The sequence below is a fragment of the Urocampus carinirostris genome, chromosome 13 (assembly GCF_059441175.1).
Source record: "Urocampus carinirostris isolate Australia breed hairy pipefish chromosome 13, RoL_Ucar_1.0, whole genome shotgun sequence".
Taxonomy (NCBI): domain Eukaryota; kingdom Metazoa; phylum Chordata; class Actinopteri; order Syngnathiformes; family Syngnathidae; genus Urocampus; species Urocampus carinirostris.
The window spans coordinates 854790-880143 of NC_142361.1; the positions used below are offsets into that span (position 1 = coordinate 854790).

At 40.3% G+C, this 25354-nt stretch overlaps 1 pseudogene; it reads right to left on the reverse strand.

The window, feature by feature from the left end:
* The window catches only part of LOC148353453 (uncharacterized), a 56207-nt pseudogene extending 41475 nt beyond the window's left edge, over positions 1-14732 (reverse strand).
* Positions 14733-25354: the final 10622 nt, after the last annotated feature.

The window sequence follows — 25354 nt, forward strand, 5'->3', positions numbered from 1 at the left end:
TCCATTGCCAGTAGAAGATCATTGGTTACCTTAATCAGTGCAGTCTCAGTAGAGTGGTTAGCCCTGAACCCTGATTGCATGGATTCCAAAAGATTGTTCTCGGTTATAAAATCATTCAGCACCGTGCCACAACTTTTTCAAGTACTTTAGAAAGAAATGGTAGGTTTGACACAGGTCTATAGTTACATGAGCTTTTTGGATCAAGCTGGAACTACACCTGAAGAGAATGATATGTTTATAATATTTAGTACTGAAGGTCCAAGGACCCAAAAGGACCTTTAAACAGCGAACCCGGAAGCGGGTCAAAAAGGCCGTATTCACCACCTGTTTAAGATTATCAAGTGACAGATCACTAAATCGGGAAAAAAATCCCTGGACAGCCACCATGTCGCGCATCTATAGATTTCAGACCTTTAATAAGTGATGTATTAACATTGTCTTTAGATTTTTTTTCCCGTATTAGTTGAATCTTCTTATTAAAGAAGACCATAAAGTCATGGGCTGAATGGGTAGAACAAACTGGAATAATCTGTTGCCTCGTTAGCGATGCTACAGTGTCGAAAAGGATTTTGGGGTTATTCTTTTGTGCCGCAATCACCTTCGAAAAATAGGCTGATTTTGCAGAGGCAAGGGCTGCTTTATACTTTCACAAGTTGTCACACCAGGTTTAACGGACAACCTCAAGCTTGGTAGCGCGCCATTTTCTTTCAGATGTCCTGCAGTCTTGTTTAAGTGATCTAGTTTCATCAGTAAACCAAGGTGTGCGTCTTTTAGGTCGTGATTTAAGCCGTAGGGGCACCACTGAATCCAGGACACTAGCCAGGGTAGCATTAAACTGATTCATGAGTGAGTCAATGGAGCCTTTATATAAAGGAAACGACGCCACTATTCCTGAAAGCAGATCAGAGAGCTCAGAAACGATGCCAGTGCAAATATTGCGTTCGCTAAATCCAGTACCTCAAATGTAACTAAATCATGATAAAAAATAAAGGTAGTACACGGTAACACCGTCTCGTTTGAGTTTGAAACTCCTCGAGTCGGAACCAAGTCTAGCGTGTTTCCATCTTTATGAGTCGGCGAATCAATCAGTTGATTAAAACCAAATGTATCAATTAGAGACCAAAACGCAACAGTAAGTGAACTGTGTGGGAAGTTCATATGTATGTTAAAGGCCCCCATAATTATGATTTTGTCTGCATAGGTTACTAGGTCAGGCAACAGTTCAGAGTATTCATCCAAGAAAACTGAGTATGGTCCTAGTGCGCGATAATTACTACATACATTGACATTAAAAAGGAGGGCATGACAAGCGCCTCAAACACCTTATAATTATTAGAGGTACAAGGAGTATGTTTGGGAATCTCGTTTCAGAAATTAGCGGACCGCCGCAACCCTTCTTTAAAGAGCATGCTTCATGACAGCTCACGCTGTCTTGAGGAGAAGCCTCATTTAATAGTAAAAATCAATCCGGTCTCAACCAAGTTTCACACAGACCAATCAGGTTAAGTTTGTAATCATGAATAAGATCACCAACAAGAAGAGCTTTAGGAACAAGCGATCTAATATTTAAAAGACCGAATTTTAACTTTGCTGAATCTTTTAACTACAGGGCCGGTCACACAGACATTTGCGGCTGAATCACGGCCAGAAATTTCTGCCTGTGAGGCGGACGCTATTGGACGCTTTGAGATCGCCATACAGACGAGATACAGCAGTGCTTAACACTCGGTCGGAAATTCGCGCGCGGGTGGCAGCGCCAAAAAGTTTTGCGCTGCTCAATTCTTCAGAGCGCGGGTACACAGCCTTTCACGAGCGTATCGAGGCTGAACCACGGCCAGAAATTTCTGGCCGTGAAGCAGACGCTGTTGGGCGCTGTTGGACGTTTTGAGACCGCCACATAGACGAGATACAGCAGTGCTTTACTCGCGGTCGGAAATTCACATGCGGTTGGCCGCGCGAAAAAGTTTTGAGCTGCTCAAAAGTTTGAGCACGTGTTAAACCGCGTGCCGCACACGTGGTCAACACGAGGTAATGACGCGGAAATGATGCGGAACGACGTGCTCTGGCAGCGGCCAGGGCGTGGTTACACATGGGTAGGACGGGAAATTTCAGCGGGTAATCGTGGGTGGAGCATGGTAATAGCATGTTCTGCGCCTGTATCGCGGTGTTATTACGTGAAATTAGCGTGTTACGCGTGTGACAGTCAAATGCCTTTCTCCGCGTAAATACAGCGCGATTTGCCGAGCACACGTCAGTTGTGCTCGAGACGTCAAGGGGGTGAACATGGATCCCCGTCAGCGTAGTGACCTCGTCTTAATCCATTTTTATTTCTTTTCAAGATAATAAAATAAAAATGATGCCATAGCTTGAAATCTTGATCTTCACGGGACTGTGTCTTGAGGGGTTATGATTTCTACAGCCCGGTGTTATCCGAGAAATGCATTCCTGCCGAGATTTGCATCCCCTCGTTACTACAACCACTTTTACCTCGTTTTATCTCACTTTTAAGGAATGTAATGGCGAACATATAACCAAAACCACTTCGTCTTGCATTTGTTAGGAATGTAATACAACTTAAACCATTCCGTCTTTGTTAGTGTTGTGAACGTAATCGAACGGTAATGCACACCGTATAAAAAATCCTCCCCCCCTCGCGTGAACGCGCATTCTGCTGCGCTTCCAACAAAAGCGATCGTATTCTATATAAAACGCTTATTAAAACAGTAAAGCGAGCTAATTATAACAATTGGGAGATCCTAGTCTATATAACGCGTTTATTTAAACAATAAAGTGCGATCGTATTCTACAAAATGCGTTTGTTTACGTGGATGAAAAAGTAACCAACGTCAATTCACGCTTCCAACAAAAGCGATCGCAGCAGAATGCGCGTTCACGCGAGGGGGTGGGGGGTTGGGGGGTTGCGTAGGAGTCGGATTTGGGCACAACACCGGCTCGGGAGCTTTTATACCCGTGGTCCACACGAGAAAATGACGCAGAAATGACGCGATGAGGAAGCGGAACAGTCGCCGGCGTCTGTTTTGCGGGCATACCACCGATGAACAGCGGGTTGGCCAATTTTGCGCATTTTCCATCGCGGGCAACCACGGGCAAAAAAAAAACGCAAAATTTTAGCCGTGATTCAGCCGCAAACAGCTGTGTGACCGGCCCCTTAGCCGAAGTCGTTGTCGAAATTGTCACAAGATGTCTCCGTTCGGGCGTGTTGAGTCTCAGACGTCGGTTGGCAGGCAGGATCGATAAAGAAATATTGGTGGAATTAGGCACAATTTCATCATATTAGTGTCTTTCTCTGCCTATTCGCGGATGTAGCTCCATTAGCTTAGCACCATGGCCCGAGCATTAGCCCCGCTTTTGTTTGCGATCCCCGCCGCATCATAAGTGAGTTGGCCCCTACCTCGGAGATCCCGAAACTTTTGTATTTCTTGCGGGATACCAAAGGTGGTATAAAAAGTGCCCAAAAAGTCGAAATTTAGACGCAGACCCAAATTTATAAGTTCCTCCTGACTATTGGTATTATTGGCCATGCATGTGTCCAGAAATGAAAGCAAAAAATACAAGAGAACGGTAATAAATAGAAAATTAGCTGAAGAGCTGTGAGCCGCTGTGTCCATGCTGCTTGAACAGACTCAGTCAACCATATATACATCATTTTACTAGAAAATCACAATGACCCAGCACTATTAAGCTGTTTTCAGAAGACGTTCACAGGCACCTCAGCTTTCCTCAGAGGGCACCCGGGTGATGCAGTCACCAGGTTGGAGACCCTTAGTAAAGACCAAAGAAATAATACATTTCCTATTGCGACCTTGATGTAAATCTCTGTGATGAATAATACCCTTGTTGGATTATTGGCCTAGGTACCTCGCTGCTGGGTCACGGATATTTCCAATGTTCCAAGGAATCAAGGAATTTTCACTGAACGGGAAAAAGTATATTCAATATTTTTTTTCAAAGAACAAACTTTGACAATGCAAGCGGCTTAGTGTCAAGAATCATGAAAGGGGCAACTACTCATGGACCGAGTTAGTTACAATAACATGGAAATGTACACAGAAAATAGGTAAGTCAAGTAACAATACAAAATAACAAACAACAGAGGGATCAAACATTAACTAAGAATTGGAATTTGATGTAACCCCTCATTGTATTTTTAATAAACAAATATGTATCAGTGTGTATGCCACAGTTCCCTGAAATACGTCATGGCACATATAATTGAAAAAGTTAAACTTTTGGGATTCAAGATATGATAGGATATATCATAAATAGTTTAAATTATACTCAGCGCAGGAAAATCCCAATCAGTCTAAAACAATATTCTGTACTCGAAAACTATAATTCCCGGGTAGCTCCTTAATATATCCCCTGGAAGGCAGCTCATGAGATTATTCTTTGCAAACATGGATTTGTTACATCCAGGACCGTCCAGTGTATCCAAAACCCACAATATCTCAGAAAAAGAAGAAAAAAAAAGAAAAGAAAATCTGCCTAAAATAATTTCTGTATTGTTGGACATTCCTTGTTGTAATGAATACCTTTCCCACCATACTCATTGATGATATTTATTGCTCCAAAGCCAAGCCGAGTGCGTTCAATCTTTCAATATTAGAGACTGCTGATCTTTTGCTTTTTGTTTTAGTTATTTTAATTATATTTTTTTGCGTGTCTTTTAGAAAATCTGTGTCTAAATTAGTTAAAATAGAATTGTAAATAGCTGGTATTACAATATTGATGATTCAATTTCATTTTTCTTCCTAATACTAGGGTAAATCTCTTTAAAAAACATGTCGATACTTTGCCTACTTTTTTTACCCATTTCAAAACCATATTTTTATTGCTTTTTCATGTTAATTCACCTCAGGATAGTTGAATACATTTTAAAGTATTAGTCCTCTGTGTAACCCCAAAATAAACCCCACCTATATTTGTTATGCGTCTTATTAGCTGTTCTAGTCAGATATTTGCTAGATTTGTATTCGTTTACCACCTAAATCAAACACAATTGCTCCATAAACTTAGCTTTTATTGCCTTGATGGGCCACCAAAAACGTCATTAAAACCATCATTCCTTGAGATAAAAAAAGTAAAGGAAAGTACCACATTCAGATGACGACATTAGTCGCATTTATCACTTAGTGCAATGGTGAGGTAATAAACAATGCCATTCATTATCTGGCCCAGATGCAGCGATTGTTGATTAAGGGCCTTTGAATACCACACGCTCATACGCAACAAACACAAGGACGCACAATTTGCACAAACACACACGAATACAACATAACGCATACAGATGGGTGGACATTAAGGAAAGGAAAAGGGGCCGCCTAAATAGGCTAGGGACATTAACAGCAAGCATGATTGATACTTGCCATGCTGGCTTTTTAATGGTATTGTTATTTCTCAGAGTTATACCTCGTCCACCCCGTCGCACAGAAAAATCGATGTGTAATAACGAATACAAACCTTAGGACTCGCCTTTTTTTGTTCTGACTGAGTAACAATTATACTGGTTTACCTTTAAATGAAAATTATGTTTGTTAAATGTGACAATTGTTAACACACCGGCCTGATTGCAATACTCTGCAAATGCAATGCTAAAAAAGAGCCAATTCTACCCGCAGACAACAGTTTTGTTGTTTTGAGAATAAACGATTTATTTAAATTGGTTTTGAACAGCTCAGAATGAAAAGCAAAATAATATATATTGTCCCCTTTAAAGCACAAAAATTGAGCATAGAAAATCTCTAAATCCAATATGGCTATCTAAGAAGTGTTTCTTTTACAAATGTTTTGATAAATAAAATAAATGGTTGATTGGTTGGCTGGTTGGATCTGTTAACCACTATGATCGTAGGTGCACCAATTCCTGTGCTGTGCGTTGGGCAAGTACAGCCCGGTGGCGCCCATCCCTTTCTGGCAAATATGTTTCCGCCCCGTCTCAAACCAGGGACTTTTCTCGTTAGAGGCAAATGTGCTAACCAAAAACATGAGATAAGTAACAAGTGAAGAAAGATATAGCCAGCTGTTTGAATGCTGGGTACACGAGACAGGGTGGTCAAAAAAATCTTCACGTCTTAAATTAATTTCCATTTAATACATATCATCAATCAATCCTTTAACATTTTCTTCTGGCGGGCCTGACGAGACGCATGTGTCCCACAGGCTGATGTGTGCCCACCCCTGGTGTAAAATGGTCATGAACTATTTGCGTAATGTGTTTGAGTTGCGACCACTTCAAGGGTCTAGTTCACTACTCATATTGCCTTTTTTCAACTTCTGGAAATGTTAGGATTTACTGTTTTGTGAAAGCATAAACGCACCGTTGAATATGTAAAGACAATTTTTTGACGGTCTACAGTTCTAAAGAGAACAAACAAAATATTGAAAAAAAGACAATTGCCTACAATGTTTTTTTTTTTTAAATACGGTTTCTGTTGAATTTAGAATTAAAAGGGGCACGTAAATTGGCAATCAAGCGCAGTCCATTATTCCCATTGCTTATCAAGAAGACAGAGATGATTGTTGCTCTTCTATTATAAACAAAAAAACAAGTGCAGTAAAAATAGTTTGTTGTTTTTGATATCTAGATAACTTTGCATATCTAAAACCCAACAAACCTATACAAAAAAGGACCATTTGCCTTGCAGTTTCCTAAGTAGAAGAAACGCCTTTAGCAAAAAGCAATTGTTGATATTATGTCATCATAGTTTAATATTTTTTTCCCAGTTAAGTATAAAGAATGTTCAATATGAGCAACATTTTTCATTTTTTCCATGCATAGTAAAATAGAAATGTAATATAAATATAACATACATATATAAACACGCGTTTATCTACTAAAATAGGAAAAAAACAGTATTCTGAATTATCTGACATGGCAGACAGGAATTATGCCAATTTATGTATTTTCAACAGCAAGACCTGCACCTCAGAACCCCTTGCCCCACCACCACCACCAGAAATTTCTATTTCTACCCAGGTCATATGCCTCGAGAGGAGTGACCGACAGCAAGACAAACACATACAAAAACAAAGAAAATTAAAAGAAAGGGAAAAAGTAGCACAAAACGCACACAAATTTTTTTGGACCATGGCCAACCTAAATGCCCAAACAAGTTGAGCACCTTGGCACCCAAGTTGATCAGCTTTCATCACACCAGATGAAAACGAGTCACAAGAAAGCGGCCTTGCCACTCAGGTCAGGGTGACAGAACACACTCTTCTGTTCAACAGCAGGGCCCAACGGCTTTCACTGGTTTACCCCTGTCTCATCATACGGTTGCCCTGCCCATCCCTTAGAACAGGGATGTCAAACTCAATTGCACAAGGGGCAAACATTCAAAACACATTTATTTTTGATGATTTGATAAAAATTATGAGAAGAGAATAATGCCAAAGCCCGTGCCCCAAAATCAACAAACATACCACTTTAAACTTGTCTCTTTCTCAAGATCAGTTAAACTCATTTTGACCCCTTTTTTTTTGTCATACATATTGGTTTCAAAACCAGATGCAAGGATTTATTTTGTAAAAACGTCACAACATTCTGAGAACAGAGGGCCTGATGTGCTTACCTTTGGCGCAGACGGAGTAGGGCGAGAGATGGGAGGGAGTGCTTGCACTTTTTGCATAGCTCCACCAATCCCTCACTCAACCAATCAAATAACTCTAAGTTCTCTTCCGGTGTTTTGGCGTATTTACAATTTGTTCCGTTGTTTTATCAAAAAGTATCCGAACTTTCTTTCATTTCTTCCTGGTACTCCCTATCTACCAATCACATTTTGAACCTTCACCCACTCTAGCATTCAGGTCACTTATTATTACCACTTTACACCCTTCTTTCGCATTTGCCACACATTCGGACAAATCCTTCCAGAACTCCCCTCTCTCCTCAGCACTTCTTTTTGAACCAGGTCCATATGAACTTATAAACATCCATATTTGTACACCCCACTTTAACCTCACCCACATCAATCTGGACAACATCTATTTCCAGTCCACCAGTTTTTCCTTTACTTTTTCACTCTCAAGCACAGCCACTCCTTCTCTAGCATGTCAACCAGTAACTCCAGACTATCTACCATACATACCTCCTAGCTGTAATTCACCCCTTCCTTTCATCCTTGTTTCACTCAAGGCTAACACATCAACCTTCATTTTAGTCATCATCCTTCCGATCTCCTCTTTCTTCCACTCAGTCGCTTTACTTCCACATCCTCTCACATTTAGTGACCCTATAACTAGGGTTTGCAAGACCTTTTGGTCCAAAATATATTATTCGAAAAACAGTAAAGTACAAAAAATCTGATGAAAAAAAGCCTTTCTGTCAGTACAACAACTTAATATTACTTGGAAATAATTTGGTATCCAACATACTCAACAAGTTATTTTAAACTTATTGCAGTTTATTGCATCGATTATTCCTTAAAATGCAAGCCAGTTAACGCTCGTATTATGTTATGCTGTCATTGTGAAGTAAGTGGGAAATCTTTCGTTTCTTCAAAAAGTGTTTTAAGATTATGCGATTGAGTTTGTATACACCATCATGTACATTATTTCTCCACACATGCTCATGCCAATTTGATTAATATTAAGTCCAGTCACATTTATTTGTACAGCCCTTAATCACAGAAATGTCTCAAAGGACTGTACAGGATTACAATTACACCATCGCCTGATTTTAAACCAACATGAGGGCAAGGAAAAACTCAAAACCTCAGTGTGACGAAAAAATAAACCTTGAGAAGGGGCCTTACAAGGGGTAATCCCCCTTCCAGGATGACCAGGGTGGAATAGATTTAGCATTGGGTAACAGTACACTAGACCAATATGGATTGAGTTGCTAGTTGAGTGAGATTGACAACTGAGGCGAGTTAAGTAGCTTTAGTTACTTAACTCTACTAAACATTTCCCAGCTGATTCGACCAAGATCGCAACCTTACTCATGCATGTCGCTAGTTAGATGACGAGGCATTTGGCTATCAAAGGGAGTTGTAGTTACTCCTGCTGCATACCCCCATTTCATTGAATTTCTTTACTTTTGAGCCCTTTGGCAGAAATCACATCACGTCATAACCTGCCTCATGCCCTCGAGATCTTTTGTTTTAAGTAAACAGTTGGATTTCCTGGTTCCCCGTGTTTAAAACGTAGCAAAAGGTGCAGCTTGTTGTCCAGAATTTGCAGTATTTTATTTTTATTTGGCTTTTCCATCCCTGCTGTATGTCACTTAATGTGCACTTAAAAAGCTGCATTCTGCGCTATGTTTTTACTTTCAGGCCTCTCTATCCAACCACGCTTCACTTTGTCCTTTGTTTTTCTTCCGCCTCCTCTGCCGAGGGCCAAGCCCTGCTACCCTATTCTCAGCTCCTAATCAGGGCCAGATGGCACAATGGAGGATGGGCAGGGGATCGGGTTTGGGCTAGGCGGGGCTCCCTAACATGGGGAGCTGTTAGTCCTGCAGGGAGAGAGGTATCTGCGGCAATAAAACACCAATTTATCGCCACTCTACCAGAGAGAGAAAAAAAAAACAATGAAAGGAAGACAAAAAAAACAAAACAACAGGAATGACTTTTTGGAGGAAGATAGGCACGCTGTTCTCAGGAAAATGGCAGCCAGTTGCGAATGACACATAACTGGACCGAGTGGTCCGAATCAACCTGCTACAAAGGATTGCGCTCAGCGAAGCACTGTGTAATTGAAACCAGAATGTGCAACGGTTGATTAATTGCTTGACCATGCTGGAATGTTCAGCCTGTAAATTTTAACAACATTTTGGATATCTGTGAGGTGTGTACGACTGTGTGTGTGTGTGTGTGTGTGTGTGTGTGTGTGTGTGTGTGTGTGTGTGTGTGTGTGTGTGTGTGTGTGTGAAAGAGTGAGTGTTGTTTATTACAAAAAGAGGTTGTTCGTCGTCTTGATTTTTGACAGATAAAAACTATAAATCTACGTCAGTCATTAAAAAACAGTATTGTTTTGAATAATATGCAAAAATACATGAAATACCGTGCAGACATGCACTTTTTAAATACTACTAGGTTGAGAAATGTGTATTCATATAACATGGTGCTCACTCAGATGAAGCTGACATGATAGTCTGCCATCTTGCAGCTACGGGTACACCCAACCTTGTAAAAGATTGGCAGCAAATACTTAATAGAGAAAATATTGAAATTCACCTTAAACGATGCACCCACTAAAACACACAATAATGCCGTCAGATAAAATAAATCAATCTAAAAGCATTACTGCATCGCAAGATGGTCTTTGTTGCATCTGTCTGTTTCGCCACATTATTCCCGTTCAGAAAAAAATCAGACTCGTAAAATTATTTACAATATGGCCGTTCGCCTTGACCTTTTGATTGATACCACTTTTGGCCAATAGCATGCTTTTTTTACGGTCCACAGTATTCATCCACCTTTATCCTTAACTCATCTTGAGTTAATCTTGAGGTAATCTTGTATTTTTACCTTTAAATATTCGTAATATTATTTAATGCGTACATGTGTATAGTTTCTTAGTTTTATTACGCTGCTAACTGTATGGACAGCAAAGTAAGAATTTCATTGTGCATGTAAAGCGCTTTGGGAAGTCATTGACTTGAAAAGCGCTATATAAATGCAGATCATTTCATTTCATTTAATTTCATTGTGCAGGAACTTGGTTCTTTACTGTGCATATAACAATAAACACAATGCATCTATTTGAATCTCTTGAATTTCTTGAATAAGGGTCTGTTGATAGAACAAACATCACTTTTTTTACCTCAGAATATATTTATCCAGGAGTTACTGATTCAAATGATGATTGACACATTAGTTAGCCAATGAAATTATGAAAAGAACGATATGCAATTGTACGAGGGGTATTCAAATTAGACCCGAAAACAAACGTGCGTAATGCCACTCGTGATTAATTTCTATGCATCATTACTACACACATTCGTGCACAATCATTGATTGACTTCTGGAGAGAGAGGTCAAACAATTACAACTATTTCCAAAGGTCTAAAAAATGTCCAAAGTAAAATATGAAGTTCAGAGGTTTTTAGCCAAATGGCAATTTTTAAAAAAGCCCCGCTTTACCTATATGTAAAATACAGCTAAGATGCCCATGCTACACTCATCTGCAGGGTTTTGAAATAAAAAAATAAAAATAATAGTAAAAAAATCAGCCTTGAACAAAAAAACCCTTATTTCCGTGTTTTTCAACTCAGATTACTCAATGTTATTAGCACTTGCGGTGATTATTTCAGTTGGGGACAACACTTTAATGTGTTAGCTTTCCAAAAGAGACAAAATCTATCCTACTCTCCAAACGCAATATTGAATTTACTTTGGGTAAATCTTGGATTGTGATTTAAGGCAAATTGTTCAGAAACGTTAACGGCTTAACCATTCACTGAACCTTCAAGCAGCTCTTTAATGGCAGACACTCGTACACCATATTCGTATTTCAAAATTATTTATTTTTCGACTAGATTATGAATATTATAGTTTTTTCAGACCCATTATCATAGACAGAAAAAGGAAAAATAACAAACTAAATCACAACAAAATGAGACAGGAGAGGGCATTAAACCATTTACTGTTAAGGAATGCAATTGCCCCTTTTTTCCTTCTTTTTTAGCATTATTATGCCAGAGAAATGGCCCATGACCCACCAAAAACAGGTCCGCATCCAACTATTGGGTCTTGACTAACCATTTGAAAAACACTGACTTAGGTTACAACAAGGTTACAACACTTACAATTACAGCGTGGCGAAAGGCATCGAGCCAGTCCAGGGGGGCACGGTGAAGTCAGTGCAACACAGATTGTGCGGCATTATTTACGATGTTTGCAGGCCGACAGTCCACGAAAACAAGAGTTCTGTACATTTTCACTTTCACAATTTTCCTTTTGTAGCTTTCCAATCAAACTAAATGCTTACACCTTTTTTTAATCGACATAAGAAACTGCAGCAACGGTTAACCCAGGGTTGTCAAACTCATTTAAGCTTAGTGGCCACAAGGTAGAAAAAGCTCTCTTAAGTGGGGCTGAAACAGAAGGATAGAGAGTGAGGGAGATAAAGAAAGGGAGAAAGTGAGAGAGGGGCAAAGAAAGAAAAAGAGAGAGAGAGAAAGAAATAAAAATAGAGTAAAAACTAAGAAAAACAGACAGAGAAAAATAACAGAAAGAGATAAAAGAGATAAAATAAAAGAGAAAAGAGAAGACAAAGAGATACAGTGGCATGCAAAACTATTTGGCCCTCTTGAACTTGGTGATCTTTTGCCACGTTTCAGACTTCAGATACCAAGATATACAGGGTGTCTCAAAAAAATGTACTCACTCTTGTTATGTGTGTCGCGACGTTTACGCGTTATCAGCGTTGTCTGGACAATAACGGTCATCACTTTGAACATTTGCGAACATTATTCTTCAATTACATTGTCTCATGTATTCGATGCTATTTCACTTCACTCTATGTTCATAAATAAAGGTTTTCTTGTCATTCAAAGAGTGAGTACATTTTTTTGAGACACCCTGTAGAACTGTAATTTCTTGTGAAGCATCACCAATAAGTGGGACACAATCATGAAGTGTAACACACTTTATTGGATATTTTAGACTTTTTTAACAAATAAAAGACGAAAAGAGTGGGTGTGCAAAATAATACACCCCCTTTACTTTCAGTGCAGCAAACTCTGTCCAGAAGTGCAGTGAGGATCTTTGAATGATTCAATGTTGATCTAAATGACTAACGATGATAAATGGAAATCCACCTGTAATAAAGTCTCTGTAAAAAAATGCACCTGCACTGTGATAGTCTGTTTAAAGCGCAGAGAGCATCATGAAGAATGAGGAGCACACCAGGCAGGTCCGAGATAATGTAGTGGAAAAGTTTAATGCTGGATTTCGATATAAAAAAAATTTCCCAAGCTTTAAACATCCTTAGGAGCACTGTAAAAGCAATGATATTGAAATGGAAGGAGTATCACACCACTGCAAATCTACCGTCCCCCTTAATTTTCAGCTCATACAAGGAGAAAACTGAGAGATGCAGCTAAGACGCCTGTGATCACTCTGGATGAACTGCAGAGGTCTACAGCTGAGGTGGGATAATCTGTCCATAGGACAACAATCAGTCATATACTACATCAGGCCTTTATAGAAGAGTGGCAAGAAAGAAGCCATTTTGAAAGATATCGATAAAAAGTGTTGTTTGAAGTTTGTCACAAGCCACCTGGGAGACACAACAAACATGTGGAAGAAGGTGCTCTCAGATGAGACCAAAATCTAACTTTTTGGCAACAATACAAGAAGTTATGTTTGTCGTAAAAGCAGCACAGCTCATCACCCTCAACACACCATCCCTACAGTCAAGCATCATGGTTTGGGCCTGCTTTTCTTCAGCAGTGACAGGGAAGATGGTTAAAATTGATGGAAAGAAGGATTGAACTAAATACAGGTCCATTCTGGAAGAAAACCTGATAGAGTCCACAAAAGACCTGAAACTGGGATGGAGATTTGTCTTCCAACAAGACAATGATCCAAGACATAAAGCAAAAGCTACAATTGTATGGTTCACCAAAAACATATTAAGGTATTAGAATGGCCAAGTCAAAGTCCAAACCTCAATTCAATTGAGAATCTGTGGAAAGAAGTGAAAACTGCTGTTCACAAACACTTTCCATCCAACTTCACTGAGCTCGAGCTGTTTTGCAAGGAGGAATGGGCAAAAATATCAGTTTCTCAATGTGCCAAACTGATAGTGACACACCCCAAGCAACTCACAGCTGTAATCGCAGCAAAAGAAGGCGCCACAAAGTATTAACTCAATGAAACTGAATAATTTTGCACACACACTTTTTTGTTCTTCATTTGTTAAAAAAGTTTAAAATATCCATTAAGTGTGTTCCTCTTCATGATTGTGTCCCACTTATTGTTGATTCTTCACAATAAATGACAACTTTATATCTTTATGTTTGAAGTCTGAAATGTGGCAAACGATCACAAAGTTCAAGTGGGCCAAATAGACTGCAACCCACTGTGGAGAGAGAAAGAGAGAGAGATAGATAGTATTAGGGTTTGACTGGAATAAGTAGCCAAATGTGCCAGGTACCCAAGGAACAGACTGAAAGACCACAATTTCACAGTACATGATTTATTGGAATTTACTGAAAACTGGGTAAGGGAGACCAGAAGAATAGGGAAGACTAGATGAATTTGAGGTGATGGGGGCGAGTGGAAAGCTGGAGACACTGTTTTCTTGGAACTAATAAAGCATTGAAGCATATGAGTGAAGACATGGTTTAACAGAAGCCCAATGCAGTAATTAAGTAAATGATCCAAAGAGCTAAGTTCAAAACACAAGTAGGGTTAGGGGGAGACAGGGAGCTGGTGGCCAACAGATTAAGCTGTTAGAGATGGAATACAGGATGAACTCAGAGAGCAAGAAGGAGGACCAACCGTACTGCAGAGGGGTTGAGGATGTGTATGGTCCAACTTATCGCAAATTCACTTGCGGATAGAAGTCCGAGAGATCTGGAGTAGCAGGTCCCTCACCAACAACCATACCCTGTGTCCCTGCTGGTAGACAGGAGCAGGCACCCTCTGCCAGTTGGCACTGTACCGACTACGCTCAGAAGCATGGAACAGCGCAGCCCGGGTAGCCTTCCAGATGCGCCAGCACCGGCAGCGGTGGGCCCTGGTGGACGGAAGATCTGCCCCCATCTCCTGTTGGGGAAACAGAGGAGGATGGTAAGCCAGAAAATGTTGAAATGGGGACCAGTAGCAGAGCTCTCCATGGCGTTGAGAGAGTCCTCCATCTATTGAAGGTAAGTCGCCCAAGGGGAAAGGTTTTTGGAAGCGACACAGCAGAGGGCAGCCTCAACGGCGAAGCCCAGGACTCAGCCTGGTCTGTGGGGTGTGGCCACCCACCTCTGCATTGACTTTGGCAGTGTCAGTGCGCATACACCCTCTCTAAATCACATTCCCAAGATAAGTCTCAGTGTCTGAATGGATGTTGCATTTCTTCGAAATCGCATTTCTTCCTTGAAATAGAGACGGTTCTCCAGCAGTCTCTTGAGAACCTTTCGGACATGGCGGTGGTGGTCTTCAAAGGACCTGGAGAAGACGAGGATGTCACCCAAGTACACCACCACAAAGACATTTAGCATGTCACAGAGTATGTCACTGAGCTTGAAAAACCGCCAAAGTGGGTGTTGAAGGCCATCTTCTACTCATCACCTTCTCGTATCCGGACAAAGTAGTAGGGATTGCGGAGGTCTAGCTTAGTGATCACCCGGTCGTGAATTAGAGGCTAGAAACTTGAACTAAGGAGAGATTTTATTAAGTGTGTGATAATCAATTCGGGCCTGAGGCCGCCATCCTTCTTTGACACAAAAAAGAAGCCTGCCTCGAGGGTAGATGACGATGGTCTTATTATACCTGCGGCCAGGGACATATAGTCACACAATTCCCCCCTTCTCTGGGAAGGAGATTTTTTTAGAGCCGTCCTTTGGGAAGGACAGCACCTGGAAAGAAGTCAATGGGACAATGGGACAATCATAAGGCCAGTGAGGGGGGGGGGAGAAAGGGTTTTGTTTTTACTGAACACTTGGGCTAGGTCATGATGAACAATGGGGACACCAGTGAGGTCTGGAGGAGAGAACATGGGCCTGCTGGTCTGGGATAGGACGGAGCGCGGACAAGTGGCATGACAGACGTAACTCTAACCCAAGACCCGCCCCGAGGCCTAAGAGATGTTGAGTTCATGTCTTTCCAACCATGCCTACCCAACACTAGGCGTGCTTTAGAAGCATGAAAATTCACGATTCGATATATGACCACTCCATGCAAAAACGTTTGGATATCACATCAGTGGCACAATAAAAAGGTACACGTTGAAAAAAAATGGAATCATTTTTTAGTGATCCTTTTTTACAGAAATCAGTAAAAAAAAGGAAACGCAGTCTCTAAGTTTGAAAGCTTTTATACATACAGCACTTTTTTTTTCTTCCATACTGATCTCTATTATTATCCAAGACCTATAGAGCCCTTTCAGTCTTTGTAAACAAGTGTGACATGTCAAGTCAAGTCATTTTTATTTATATAGCCCTTAATCACAAAGAGTCTCAAAGGGCTTCACAGGTTATTAGACATGAGCAGTTTAGGTTATTCATATGCTATAGAGTAGAAGTGAGTTTTAAGCTTAGTTTTAAACATTTCCACTGAGGTTGCAGATTGGATCTCAGGGGGCAGAGTATTCCACAACACCGGTGCCCGGATGGAGAACGCTCTCGAACCAGCGGAACACTTCTTGGCTCTTGGGATCACCAGAAGACCGGCGTCTCAGAACGAAGGCTTCGGGCCGGAACATAGGGGAAAATCAGATCTGAAAGATATAAGGGGGAAAGTCCATGTATGATTTTGTATTATTATACTCTTATTATTATAAGAGAACCTTGAAATCACATTTTAGGCTAACAGGGAGCCAATGCAGGTTAGCCAAAATTGGGGTGATGTGATCGGACTTTTTTGTCCCAGTTAAAAGCCTCGCTGCGGCATTTTGTACCAGCTGAAGATTCTTGAGTCTGGTCATCGGAAGACCGGAGAGTATTGCATTCCAGTAATCGAGACGGGAGCTAACAAACGCGTGAATTATAATCTCCGCATCCGACTGAGACAGTATAGGACGAATTTTAGCAATGTTACGAAGATGGAAGAAAGCGGTTCTAGTAATTTTCTTCACATGTGTTTGAAAGGACAGATCGGGGACAAATGTGACACCTACATTTTTAAGTGAGTCACTCTGTGTGATGTGACATTTGTCAATGTTCACAGCAGTTTTAGAGAATAAGTCGCGGCATTTAGATGGACCAATAACTAACATTTCGGTCTTTTCAGAGTTAAGACGCAAGAAATTGAGTGACATCCACTCTTTTATCTCCGTGAGGCAGGCCTCCAAATTTGCACAGTTTAGTGTGGCAGATTCCTCCATCGGGAGATATAGTTGAGTGTCATCTGCGTAGCAATGGAAACTGATATTATACTTGCGAATAATATCACCTAATGGAAGATGTAAATAATGAAGAGAAAGGGGGTCAAGCACTGAACCCTGCGGAACACCACAGGTAACACTAAAGGGCTCAGATGTCATTTCGCCATATTTAACACAGTGCGTCCTATCTGAGAGGTAGGATCTGAACCATAAGAGGACGTTTCCTGGGAGACCAATCCATTTTCCAACCGTTCTAGTAAGATGTTATGGTCCACTGTGTCAAAAGCAGCACTAAGGTCCAGCAGCAGCAAAAGTGATGATGCGCCAGAGTCCATTGCCCGTAGGAGATCATTGGTTACCTTAATCAGAGCTGTCTCAGTAGAGTGGTTAGCCCTGAATCCTGATTGCATTGATTCAAAAAGATTATTCTCGGACATGAAATCATTCAGCTGCTGTGTCAATACTTTTTCAAGTACTTTAGAAAGAAACGGTAGGTTTGACACAGGTCTATAATTACATAAGCTTTCTGGATCAAGGTTAGGTCGTTTCAGTGTGGGTTTAATAACGGCGGACTTAAAAGCCGCTGGAACTACACCTGAGGAGAGTGATATGTTTATAATATTTAGAACTGAAGGTGCAAGGACGCCAAAAATACCTTTAATAATTGAACCTTGAAGCGGGTCAAACTGGCAAGTCGTCGGTTTGGCCGTATTCACCATCTGTTTAAGATTATCGAGTGACAGTTCACTAAAACGGGACAAATTCCCTGGACATCCACTATGTCGTGCACCTATAGATTTCAGCGCTTTAGTATGTGTTGTATTAATACTGTCTTTAGCAATTTCTTCCTGCATGCCTTGAATCTTCTTAGTAAAGAAGACCATTAAGTCATGGGCTGAATGGGTGGAACTATCTGGGATAGTCTGTTGCCTTGTAAGCGATGCTACAGTGTCGAAAAGGACTTTGGGATTGTTCTTTTATGACGCAATCACCTTCGCAAGGTAGGTTTAGGAGGTAGAGCGCTCGTCTTGGGATCAAGGGATCCCAGTTCGAATCCCGGCTCGTCCGTGTTACATGTCGAAGTGGCCTTGGGTAAGAGACTGAACCCCTAATACCCCCAATAAGCAGGTTAGCGTCTTACATGGCTGCAATACAAGGCCGCTATTGGGAAATGTGGAGCACATTGTAAAGCGCTTTGGGAAGTCATTGACTTGAAAAGTGTTATATAAATGCAGATCATTTCATTTCATTTCATATTAAATACGAAAGCAAAAAGAAGTGCGCGCTCACGTGACAACAGTTCTTCACGAGGGGTGGGGGCAATCTACACACGTACGCCGCTCAGCATCGCCCCTAGCGTACCGGCGTTCGAACTCCAATTTTTTGAACGAAAAGCGACGCAAGAATTTCTCGAAATTTTTGGTCGAGAACCGATTTGTTCGAACTGAGAGGCGTTCGAAAACCGAGGTTCCACTGTACTAGAAAATAATGAAAAATTGGCCTTAAAAGTGCTTCAAAAGTGCTTGAATTTGGCCATGAAAAGGATGTACAAAACCTGAATATGGCTCTTTCAACATTTTGCACTAAAAAAAATGCCAGTTTGGCTAACGCAAATCCTGGTTAGCAAATCCTCTTACAAATATAGTTTGCGTACGCAAACTAATTCCCAACCCGCTTCAGTAAATCACAGCATATAGAAGGAAGTGTGTCTAAGAGTTTAAAGCAGAAAATGTGCCCTCAAATATAGCAGGACCCCAACAGTGAGCCCCTGCAGAGTTTCAGCACTGTTGACAGTTGTTACCTGTACCCCATTGGGCCTTCGCTGCCCTAAAAAAAAATGGCCTCAATGCTGCACCAGACGCATAGATATTTCTTTATCCTTTACCAAAATAGATTTTAATTTAACACGTTTTACGTGCTTGATATTCAGTGCATATGTTTTACAAGATGAGCTGTCCTTCCCCTAGCCTCAACCTGTTGGATTTAGTCTTCTCGAAGGAAGAGGAGCCAAAGTCACCAAAGGTATGCCAAAGATGCAACACCAGTCGCGAGTGAACGATGTATGTGGCATTTTTTACGATACTACGTCAGAAACAAACAAGCGCTAAGTTGTTTACTAGTTATAAAATATAGCCTACAACAGCGGTCACCAAGCTTTTTCAAGCGACAAGCTATTTTTTGTTAGTAATTAGCGCAAAGGGTAACCAGTTTGATGTAAATTTCAAAAATAGCAACTTAGCCAGATCGCTTGCTAAATAGCTAAAAAATTAGCTTGATAGTTAACTCGAAATGTAAGCAGGTAAAAAACTAAAAGGGAGTAGATAGCTAGCTAAAGAGTATAAAACCAACTAAATATACGGATAGAAATAAAGAAACAGAGAGAAAGTGAGAGAGAAAGAAAGCAAGAGAGAACGGAAGAGTGAGAAAGAAGGAAAGACAGACTGTCTGCAGAGCTGATTGTGCTGGTAGTAGTCTTGTAGTATGTGAAGAGCTACAAGCCTCTCCATATCCCTCCAGGTCAATTGTGAAATAGAAGCCATCCAGGTTCTCTCTGTACTGTAATATTTTTTCCTCAGTCTACACTTCGCAGCTTTGTACTCAGCCTCATTGTGCCTGACGTGTGTGCAATGCATCGAACAAACAGCATGCGGCATACCTGAGACTATATCCAGGGCTTGTGGTTTGAAAACTTCCTGACTTGTATGGATTGTATTTGTTTTATGATCGGGTTTGTTTGTTTCAGTTTTTGACTGCATATATATATATATATATATATATATATATATATATATATATATATATATATATATATATATATATATATATATATATATATATATATATATATATATATATATATATATATATATATATATATATATATATATACAGGGCAGCACAGCAGAACAGTGGTTAGAGCATGTGAGGCACATTTCTGGGTTATCAAGGGTTACAGTGCTTGAAAATGCGTGAAATTTGTGCCATTTTCATGTTTCTTGGCAGTCTGACTCTATAGACCAGGTGTCTCAAATTCATTTTAGCTTGGTGGCTGCGTGGCAGGAAAAAAAACATCTTGAGGAACGGACATGTAGATCAATAAAAGTAAAAAAAAAGAGAAAGACAGAAAGAAAGAATGAAAGAAAGAAAAGAAGGAAGAGAAAAGTACAAGGAGAAAGAGAGGACAAAGAGAGAATGAGAGAAGAGAAAAAAAAAACAAGTGCAAAAGACAGAGAAAAAGACAGAATGAAAAGAGAAAGATAGAGAAAGAAAGATAAATTAGAGAGAGAGAGAAAACGAGCAACAAAAAAGAGAAAAACAGAAAGAGAGAAAAGATGGCCAGAGAGAGAAAGAAAGAAACATAATAGAGCGAGATATTAAAAGAGAGAAACAAGAAAGAGAAATGGAGAGACAGGGGGAGAAAATACGAGACCGACAAAGATGATAAAGAGAGAGAGGGAGAGAGAAAAATTGAGAGAGAGAGAGAAATTGAGAGAGGGAGAGAAAGAAAGAAAGGGAGAGAGAGAGAGAGAGAGAGAGAGAATGAAAAAGTGAAAAAGATAGTGTAAAAGAAAAAAAGGGGAGAGAAAAAGAGTGAGAAAGAGTGAAATATAGAGAAAGAGTAAGATGAATAGAGAAAAAGAGGAAACTTTTCAGAAAGGGAAAGAAAGAGAGAGACAGGGAAGGAGAAGAGAGAATAAAAGAGTAAAATAAAAGAGAGTCAATTTATGTTTATTTATATAGTCCTTAATCACAAGGAGTCTAAAAGGGCTGCACGGAACAAGGATTATTGCAAACCACAGACTATTATTAGACCATCCCCTAATCTAAAACCTGCATGAGGGCAAGGAAAAAATCTAAAGAAAAAGAAAGAGAAAGTGGTGCCTGGCTTTGTAAACATCAAGTGGACATATTTTAAACTACAGTTTGATTTTTATTGCGTGTTTATCTGGGTGGTGTCTGATATGCCCCGCGAACCACATGTTTGACACCAGGAAAATAGACAGCACAATAAATTTAGATTATTTTTGGGGGGGAGGAGTCAGTGATAATGACGCTGACACGCCTGCTCTGGTGCCTGTGATTATGGCATTGTCATGTGAAGCGTAAGCGCCCCCCATTTAGAAAACCGTCTCTCTTGGCTCGGCTCCCAGATGCCTTCTCATATCTTTTTGTTTTTTTTAATGATATATTAGCAATAACAATAAAATATCAAATAATTTAGTAAATAGTAATTTAATGTATTTTGCAAGGGAACCATATGAAATATAAAATAAAATATTTACAGATCCACAGAGAAAATTGAACATTCAACTGAAAACATTTTCCATAACAATAATTGTTTATTACCTCACGACCCGAACTATGTATTTGTTTTATCCGTCCATCTATGAAATTCCTCTAAACGTTGATTGTATTTTGACATATATTACAGACGCAAGATTTTGATCGACTACTACTACACTGTGAAAGGTTCCATGACAGAAATGTGTTAAATAAATCTCCACCCCTGAATAAATCCTACAATAAATCCCTTGTCCATTGGTGTGTCTGCACCCTGACGTCAAACAGTCTATTCCGTGCGTTTGCTCTAGCAGTCCGACACTTCATTTTTCTCCAAAGCTCAATGGCCCATAAAGCCCTCCTCCACTGCCTCCCACCACATCCCTTCGTGTTTTACACGGCCTCCTTGTCCATAATACCATATAACGTCAACACATTGGCTTTGATTGGTGCACATAAACATTGACTGTGGTCGCCGCACGCTTTTAACAGCGCCACCACAACTCACCCATGCCGTTAACGGCGAACGGGATGCCAAGGACAAAATGTGAGCTGAAATGAAAGCTTGCTCTGGGTCACCAAAAAACACGAGGATATCCACAGAGAAGAAGAAAGATATTTTGGGGCGAAACAAAAGAAGAAAAAAAGAAAAAAAAAGGAAAAATCAATTAAAAAGAAGAAAAAAAGCCGGAAAAAGATAGTTTTTTTCAGTATTTAATGAATAATAATATAATATTCTGCACAAAATAAATCAGTATGTTTTAGGGAGATCAATTATTGTACTAGATTATAATAACATTTATTATTTCTCTTTGCCCGGCAGTAGCTCAGGAGTTAAAGCGCTCATCCTGGGATCAAGCCTTTGCAGGTTCGATGCCCGGCTCCTCCGTATTACAAGTGTCCTTGCAATGTTGAAGAATCCCAAATGTCCCCCGATGAGCAGGTAGTTGCATGGCTCATGATGCTAATGGTATGTAAGGGTGTGTGTGAATGGGTAAGTGTGAAGTACATTGTAATGAACAAAATGTAGACAATTTACATTTATAATAAGCAACTTTCTGCTGGAATCCCTGCATTACACACCAAAATGTCTCTTCAAACTTTTCAGCGTGTTAACAATAAAACTACAAAATACAAGAATAAACTATACATTAAAAAAAAAAAACTGATCACTGAAAACTAATGGAAATAGTGTTGTGCAAAAAGTCTCGGGGGTAATAATACTTTGACATGCCACAGGTGGTAGTTCTTTCAATTTAGTCAAAGTACTTTTGACCATCAGTAGTAGTAACGGCATTGGAACAGCAGAAAAACTAATGAGTCTTATTACCCCAATACTGAAATAATAAATCCGTTATTTATCCCGGTTTTATTCCTAACACTGCCAATAAGCGTTCGGACTGACGGTCCATTGCAAGAGAGAGGTCAATAGGTGTTCCCTGCTGTTTATTGTCACGAGGGAAGCGTCTATAACAGTGTATTCCCCAACACAGCTTGCGTCATGGAAAACACTCAAAGACCCCCTTCACTATGTGCTCGCCCCCATGCTCATTGACTGACTGCATTTCTGTGCATAGACCGAGCATGCTCCATAAATAACAGCACGCCAACCAGAACGCTGTGTGGCCTTCCCGTCCCTGCAGCTGATAAATGAGCGTGCCGCTCTCAGTCTATCCGCAAAGATGCTATTAATTCCTTTAACAAGGGAACATTAACAAGGGCCAGTTGTTCCCTATTAAATAGTTTGACATGTTGATGTCGTAGAAAGGCTAGGTTTGTTTAGCAACAAAATACCTGTGCAACCTATTTGTGCGAGTTATTACTTAGTAGTATCGATTGATAAAGGTCCGATACATTTTGCTTGGAAATGTCCTTTTTAATGAATGCATCCCTCTTGAGCTCGCTGATAAGTTTGGCCCCTATATATTTTTTTTTTAGTAAATACCTACATCACAAACCTTAAACGTATACTAATAAATGACAAGAAAAATGGCACAAAGAATAAACAAATTAATAAATTTGATTAATGTTATATATGTATGTATGACTTGATACATTTATGTGTGCATTTATTTATATGTCATGTATCCGTCATAAATCAAGGAAATTGAGAATGAACCTTGAATTGAAAATGTCTGGTTTAAAGTCATCAAAACTGTTGACAAAAGATGTTAAAGTCAACAGTGTTGTGATGTGTTATTGTATCACCGTAACAGTTGCATAGGAGTGATTTGGTGAAGGCAATGGGGGTTGGTGGGAGTCCCTTTGTCAGCGCAGCACTAGAATTTAGAAATAGCCACCAGAGACACCAGCACTCCCCCACACACACCCTTCCCCACCCCTCTCCAATGCCCACCACAGACATGCGCCCTGTCTGTTTACTTTGGGAGGCCTGGAGTCGGCCTTCGCTCAATGGCGCCACTGTGCACCCGGATGCCGAACACGGAGTGGAAGAACTTGCAGAGATCACCTCTGGTGAACTTTAGTGGCTTCAAACACACATCAGGGGTGGGCAAACTCCACCCATTTTGTATATAAATAAGTGTCAGCCATTTTGAAAATCCACTTGTGAAACTATTACAGCCATTTTACTTAGCCACAGCCTGTCATAAATTTAATAATATGTGTCCCTTCTGTAATTTTGACCGCAGTATAAATGACATGTATACCAAAATAATCTTTTTTTAAAAATGGATGAATAAACAAAAATGACCCTTTCACCAGATCATGGCAGTTGCCCTATGGCCCACATGCTCTTGGCCTTCTGTGAGAACTTTAGCCCGCCCCATTTCTGACATGGCGACTATAAATAAAAAAAAGGAAAGTGAGAGCTGCCTCATCCAGGCCAAGGGGACAAATTGCATATTTTTATACACGAAATTTGAAACCACTGCATCTGCCTCATTTGCCAAGAGACTGTGGATGTTTTCAAAGAATAAAATATGAAGAGGCGCTGCCAGGCAAAACATTCTGACTACAAAAAGTCAACTGGAAACAAACGCGGTGAAAAGATGAAGCAACTGGAAGCAGTTTCAACGACACAGCAGCGTTTTTTCACAAGAACCTACAGGTCAAGTGTAAATGCTCCTAAGGCGAACTACGAGGCCGCGGCGCTGCTCATCAAGCACTGCAAACCTTCACAGAGAGTGAATTTATAAAGACTCTTCAAAGAATGCCAGGCTGAATCGTCGGCTCTCACACATTTTACATTTACCCAATATGGCCCATTTTCTAAAAAGTTTGGAGACTCCTGTCTTGACTGGTTCAAATTAGATAATATTTGCAATAGTGCTTTTAGATAAAAAGTGGCCAAGCAAGAAGTCACGGCAACCAAATGTTGTATCTAATATCTGAGAGACCCAATCTAACAAACCCTAAATTAAAACCCTTCATTCACCAAATTTTAGCGACTGTCAAAATAATGTTCCCGAATGAGGGGGGGCCATAGCGGCAACCCCGCACATGCCAGACTAAAAACATATCAGGTGTAGCGAGGGCAGCCATTAGCGCTGACGCTTACAAATGAAGCGATACCCGCTTGGGCCTGAGGGGCTTGGCAAGAGCTGGAGTGCCCTAGGGTCCTTACTGGATGGGTCCTGTCACCATGGAGACAGATGACATTAGAAATGGTAACCTTGCAGCCAGCAGCCTTCTCTCCCTTTGCTGCTCGCTCCTTTATTTCACAGGCAACTGCAATCCGCCTTACAATTTTCCTCTGGGCCGCTGGTAACAGAGTCTAGGGGAGGCTGGCCAACGTCAGTTGAATTGCCTGGACTAACAGCTCTTTAATTTTCTAAACATGTATTGATCAGTGAACATCAACTGTTCTAAACATGGCTTCACTTGCCTAGTCCTTGCTGCTAGAAAAAACAACCAAAAAACATCCCAAGAAACAACCACAAAACGACTGAAAAAATAATCAAGAAAACAAACCCTATGAAAATGAAAAATTAATCAAAATCAACCAAAAAAAGACAAAAACCACTAAAACACATATTCAAAAAAGTGAAAAACAACTAAAACAACCCCAAAAACCCACAAAGTGACTAAAAAAAGAACAAAAAAGTACCCT